Here is a 7,254-nt window from a genome sequence, read left to right as displayed (position 1 = left end):
TTAAGTTTCTTTCTCTCTTTCAGGCTGGGAGGTCCAGCTTTTTAAACTTGTTTTTCATGAACTGTCATTGTCAAGTATTTCATACATGTTTCTGGCTGCAGGTTTATTGCAGATATTTGTAGATGAACAGCTCAGATGTTTTTTTAAACCTGGAATAGACTTTAGAGAACCAAAAAATATGATTTCCGACTGGTTTCAATTTAGTTGGAGAAAGTTTTCAGTCATCCAACCCTTGATTTCTGTCAGACATGATAAGAGCATGTTGAAAATTGCCTTCTTCACTTCTCTGGTTTTTAATGGGACATAAATTTTCTTGTCATACACATAACGATCATACTGAATAATGTGTTCATGTATGATATGTCCCAGTGGCAGCAAGAACATAACATTCCCACATTGGATGATAAATACGCTATTTATATCATGGTCTTATTTTTTTAGAATTAAAAGAATCAACAGATTGTTCTCATCTGACATCTTTAACGCAGGTTCCCTTGACCAGCCATTCATAACCACGAGAAATTTATTACATTTATTTCTAGTCTTTTTCTTACAAAAATGCACAAAGAAAAATGGCCTTGTATGAATGAGTAATTATGGAGATTTTATGAAGCTAAAGGTTTCCTTTACGTAGGCATTGTAGGCATGTAAACGACTGGAGTACACATTGTAAAACAAGTTTGTTCGAAGATGCAAAGATGTTCTCATATATTTGTTATTTCTTTAATCAAATGTAACCAGAAATGTAAATTTGTATGTAAAGCATAAAACCCCAGGAAATACAATTTTCTGCTTCATCAGTACAGCTGTACATATCAATGTTCGTCAGCAGGGGGTGTAGTTTCCCCGTTTCTTTCTGAGTCATGTGCTTGTTGAGGTGTCAGGATGCTCGAGAAAACAAACAGCTACCATGGCTACTGCTGTTGACAATTTCAGATGGTGGTGGAATGAAAACATGACATGTGGGCCACCAGAGCTTGTTACCTGTGAATTCAAGAGCCACAGCCGTGTTTGTGCTGTAGTTGTGCCGTAGTTATGCTGTGATGAAATGAATAACTACCAGCCATCCCTTTCTTGTGGATTCAAAACAAAAAATACCTCCACCCACCCACTGTTGGAACCTGGGAATCTTCCCATCTTTGCTAAGTGTGTCTGTCTCTCAGAGTTAACGCTTTGATGCAGGTAGAGTGCTGCGAGTCTGTTAGCTTTCTGCCATGTGTAATCTGGACTGCTGGAGACAGCCTGCAGAGCTTCTCTTTAAACATCACACTGAAACATAGTGAACATCACAGTTACAAGTGAGCTTACGTTTAGAGGAAGTGGTGTGTGGGTGGCAGTGGCACTGAGGACTTTGAGTATTTAAAGTTCCCTTGAGAATTTTTTTGACCACAAGAGGGCCCCAGAGACTCCAAAACAAGCTCCCGGGAATGAGCATGCGTACGGTATACTTTAAATGAACAAGATGTTAGCAATCCAGTGAGTTTTCCCCATGCTTGGTCTGGGTCTTTTTGCCCTAATGAACTGTTCTCTGCTAGCCATCCATTTATTTTGCTTCTCCACAATGTCATGCTGTGTGTCTAGAGTTTAATCTTCTTGTGTGTGCTGGTGTGCAGGGAGAAGAGGGCTTTCAAATGTGGAGAAACTGTGCCATGGAAACTGAACCAAAATGTGAGCTGAATTTACATATGGCTCATTCTAGAATGAAGATGAACATCAGATCACACGGATCTGTGTAACTTAGGGTTAAACTTGTACAAATATAAATGCACTTAGGGAATTTCTTCAATGTATACTTGTTTGCAGGTATGCTAATTTTCAGTTAGAATTTAGGCTTTAAGTATATTTGATCTTTTATTTATTTGTGTGCATCCGAGTTGTGGGGAAAACAAAACAGCAGGGATATTTTACATTTTAATGCAAATGAATACATAATAGTCTTTTTTTTTTATTGTGTCACACAGGATGATATGTGGTGGTTGGTAGTTCTTTCATGTTGTATTGCAGTTCATTCAGTGGTGTTACTTTCTATACCCCCTGAACATTTGAGTTTGTTTGCTGAACTCAGACCGTCTTATCTGTTTTTCCCTAAGGAGATGATGGGCTACAACATAAGAAATGCCACATAATCAAAAGCAAACAACCAGCATGATTGTAAGTTCATGTGTTATTGTCTGTGTTTATTCCTCTGCAGATGAGAAGCAGGACACATCATGGGACCGCAGTGGGCATGATGTTTTTCCTCTTTGTTGACCAAGAGAAGGAGTCATGACAGAATGTTCCAAACAAACAGAAACAGCAAAGGAACCAGCTTCACATCAGAGGACTATTGAAGAAGATGAAGACTTGCCATTAGCCATCCAGGGATCTGTGTTTTCAGAGCACATTTGAAGCCATTTCAGTGGGTGATTTGAGGATGCTTATTAGTTACAGAACAGACGCTCTTTCATGTTCCATCACAAAATGCTGTCTCGTACCTGTCAACCCTACTGAAACACAAACTACAACGTGGCATGGACTTTCTCTTCTTTGTCACTTTTTCATACTGAGGATCGCAGATGATAAATGATGGGGAAAAATAAAAAGTAGAAAGATCTGAGGACCTTTCTAATTTCACTTTCATTGACATTTGGATGGTCAGTTGTAGGCTTCATACATCTCGCATAGCGCAGAAGGATTATAATTTATCACACAGTGCACCATTTGGCCTTGTTCTTTTTCTCTAAGGCAGGATGTGTTGACAGAAATGTCAAAATCCTGATTACAAGACAAGGCAAGTTGCAATGTTGCTACCATCATCACATTTTTAAAATAATTCAGCTTCAGTTTTGTTTCGCAATCAACCAATTCTGATCTCTTTACAAAATTTGCACAAATGAGAAATTACAATTTGTTTAGCTGACATTTGTGAAAATAGAGACACACAAAGCAAGTGTGTCAAAAGTGTCAAGAATCTGAAAGAGTCCTGAAGACTGTTTGAAGAAGTCTGATACTCTTTGCCTGTGAGTTTAACTAAACAAGTCTCTCTCTCTCTGACATCTGATGTGCTAAAAGAGTCTTGATCATATTTTCACATGTCTCTCAGGGTGGGCAGCGACACTTATCTCTTTGGCATGTAAAACACTGTATTAAACTTACAATATCTAACACAGTACACTTCCCCCATGATAAACAGTTATTTTTACAGGTTCACGGTTCATCTTTTCATCTAAAGCATCATCTTTAGCAACAAGTTTGTTGTTGAGTTCATGTTAAGTTCACGATGCAGCAATGTGTCTGCTGATTGCAAACACATTCAGTGTCTCATCAATATTAACACTGGCTGACAGATCTCTGAAATATTTATCGAGTTGAATTACTCAGTTGTGGCTGAGCAGCGGGTAGTCCACTGATTGTCGGGTTCAAACCCTGGTTTGTTGAAGTTTTCTCAAGCAAGACACGGAACTGCAAAGTGCGATATGGATGTGCGAGTATGTGCTCAAATCTTGGATGAGAGACAAACTGTAAGGTGCTGTGTATAAAAGCTCTATATAAATGAAGTCCCAACTCAAGAAGAAAAATACTGCTTGTTGTGTTGAATTAAAACAAAAATGAACAGTTTGTACCTGTCATAAATCGATTAATTACAAAAGTGGAAAACAATAAACAATAACATTATAGTACATGAAGAAATCACATTCTCATTCAACAGGATTGCTTTTGCTCCTCCTGGCAGTCTAGCAGAACGTATGTTGTTCTACAGATTTATAACAGTCATAAAGCTTGTATGCAAAAAATGAAACACCAGAGAACATTTTCTTATTTTAAGCTCCTCGCTTTCTTATCAATGTTGTCTTTGGCTCCTTCTCATGGAGATTTCACTCTCTTCACTCAGTCTTCATCTCCGACTAAGGCTCACTGGCATCCATTACAAGGCTCTCCTCTTTCACTGAATCGGTTCCATCGATTTCCCTTTTGTATTTTTGAACGTAGGATATTGATTTACTCTTTTAAGAGACAAATACAGCAAATGAACTTAAGCTCAGTTCTTGCCGTCATGCTCCACTTTCAGCTTCACAGACGCACTCAAGTGATGCTCACTGCAGCTGTAGGCACACACGTATGTAAACAAACACAAAAATATGTTACAGATCACTTTTTTACAAACGCAACTGGCCACATCTGTTGATGCTTTTCTTCAATTAATCTGTGCTTTTTGCTTTGTAAAAGAAAAAAGAAAGAAAGGAAAAAAAAAAAACCTCAGTGAGTACATTTTTCTATCTTATTTTTTTTTCACAGATTTGAAACTCTAATGAAATGCTGACAATGCTGGAAAGATTTTATGACATTTTTATGTGACATTTTCACAGTGTTTGTTGGAACAAGTTTAAGCCTCCCTGTCTGTTCCATGTCCTCCTTTCAACACTCTACATGTTGCACAACTGACACTACATGAGCAGACACGCACACACATGTAAGTTTCATGTATTGATTAGAGCATATTTATGCAGAAGCACAACTGCAGTTTTAAAAGCATTTTAAAAGCACTGCACACATTTATTTTTACTATGTTAATGTGAGCAATGAGAAATATGTATGTCATCCAAATGGCATCGACTTCTGACTGCTCCCACCATCTTGCCTCAAAGTAAGTTTGCCCCACTAGTCATGCCTTTCTCTTCATTTTATACACAGTATTAAATCAATTGTACTGATGATGCCCTTTCTGTGGTCAATTTGATTAATGCAGCTCAGAGGAAATCAATTTTCATCCCTTTTTCACATCTTCCTTTCCCTATCACTGTATCTATGAGGTTGTCACGGTAGTAACGCCAATATAATGATTTCAGACTGGTTTAAAGCTGTGCCGCATGAGTGATAGCATGAATTACTACATGTACCACACTCACTGATATGAAAACTTGATTTTCCTGGGAACTGACAACCAAAACCTCAGCATCTCTGGTGCTGGTTTCTGCACTGGTACCCTTTGTGGTAAAAATTAATCTGAAAACAGCGCCAAAGTAATTTGTAACAATTTAGTATGACTTAAATTATTTTATTTTAAATTACCATCTTTGTTGATTATGCTAAGAGCCAAATTATTTTAGCTGTTGAATTAAGAACTGCAGTGTTTACGTGTGGAACAGATGTTTCAGAACAGCTGCGTCTGGTACATTTTGCATACACAAATATATGTTTTTCTGCAAATGTGTACATGCCTTTTGCTCATGCAGTATTGCTGGCAAAATGATATACCATCAGACTGTGGGAAAGCTGTAAGATTGATGGGAGCATCTAGTAATCTCTCCTTGGGGAATGATAAGTAGGCATCCAGGCTTTATCAGCTGGATGCATTGACAGCTACACAGCACTGTCCTCCAGGCTAATATTGACAGGTGGTACATTGTGTTCCCAAGCAATTCTATTTTACTTTCATATTTATTAGCCTCCATCACAGAAACTGCAAATGTTAACTGTTAACTAAAAATGTGGTTAGTTATAAAATCTGGCTTAAACTGCAAAATAGACTGAACTCCTCGCTCTCTGCAGCGTGAAAGACAGTTGGATTATGCCTTGGGTCAGTGAAGTGTGTGGGCAGGCCAGCTGGTCCGTATTACCTCTGGGTTTAACCCCTTTCTAATGCATCATTAAGATTTATCGTGTGTCCTGGCCTCTAAATTGAGGTTATTGGTCTTAATCCACTGTGCTGATAAACTCCTAATAGCATACATTGTGAACATGCAGCATGCCTTGGCCTGTGCCTCCAAAGACCTCATTTATATTTATGACAAGCTCGACTCTCCATTCCTGATTAATCTACTTAATAGAAGGATGCAGATCCGTAAATCTCCTCTGTGGAGAGCAGTAAGAGAGCCAGGGGTGTGAGAAGAATGTCAGCTCTGGGATTTGAAAAATAAAACAACAACAACAAAAAAAGAAAGCACACGCGCTCGACCAAAATGCAACTAAACTTGCAACCAAATGCCACTGCAATCCTCAACTTTGAACATGTCCCAGAACGAGAAGTAGTGCAGCAGATGGCTGGCAGACACTAATAGTTGCACACTCTCAAACCCATGCAGCATGTCCTAAGAAGATCAGTATAAGTCATAAGCAAGTTATTGAAGTGCTCATGATTATTATCCTGTCTTTCACTGTGGAGGACAGAGAAAGAGAGCCTGAGACACAGAACATACTGAGTCACAGATTAGCTAGTCAGCAGAGAGTATGTGCTGCTTAATTCCTTCTGAGGAATTCAAAGGATTCCTCATCTGCGTTGAAAGCTTCACTGCCTGCACTGAGAAGCAAATGATGTTTTCATGGAAGAGGAAGCATCAGAGCTCATAGCAGTGGCAGAAAGGTTTATAATGGAAACAGGTTTCATAGAGCTTTGACTTGTTTAATGTTTAAGCCTTTTTTTGTGTCTGATTAACCTTTGTGGGTCAATGATGTTGGTCCTCTCTGAAATGCACCTTACAAGTTTCACAACCTCTGATTATGTAACTGCCTGCCTCTGTCTAGAAGTGTCTGGATGCATCTTTGCCTGTCCGTCTTTTTACCCAACTCACGTTTCTTAGTGATGACAAGCAAAATTTTGTCCTTGAATACCCCTGAGAATCCGTCCTTCCACCTTCACTCATCCCTCTTTCCCCTCATTCTAATTAAGCAGATGGCCACAGAAGGGGAAAAGGAGTCCGCTGAACCTGGTGGCATCTGCTCTGGGTCACAATCTCTGTAAGTCTCCCACATGCATAACAAATGTAGACACACTGAGTGCTTTCTTCTTATGGCCTGCTCAATATGACAACACAGACTATTAGTCACTATGACATCATTACCTGCACAGGGTGCGAAAGGTCTCTCTTGATATAATACAGAACACAGGGTGACATTCTGGAAAGGTCAGCTATATGGCTCACACATTTATTGACCACTTCATGTGCGTGACCATATGTGAGCAAACAGGGGAATCATAACAGATGAGGCTGAGAACATGAGTGCAGGGACCCTCCCAACGTGTTCTGCAGTACTTTCCTTTAAACTGACATCATTACAACCACATACAATGACGGAGGGAGAAATTCATTTAATAGACATCAAGGCAAAAGGATAAATCACAAAAAACTAAATCAACAAAGCACTGAGTTTAATGAAATATCTGAATATGTTCAAATAAAATACATATGAGAAAGTAAAGAAATTAAACAACGACATAGGTTTAATTAGATTGTTGAAACACTAAATAGGTTTGAAATGTTATTCTTTCAATGTCCA

Source organism: Scatophagus argus, chromosome 12 (genome assembly GCF_020382885.2).
Source record: "Scatophagus argus isolate fScaArg1 chromosome 12, fScaArg1.pri, whole genome shotgun sequence".
In the NCBI taxonomy this organism is placed as follows: domain Eukaryota; kingdom Metazoa; phylum Chordata; class Actinopteri; family Scatophagidae; genus Scatophagus; species Scatophagus argus.
Note: the sequence above shows the minus strand (reverse complement) of the source record.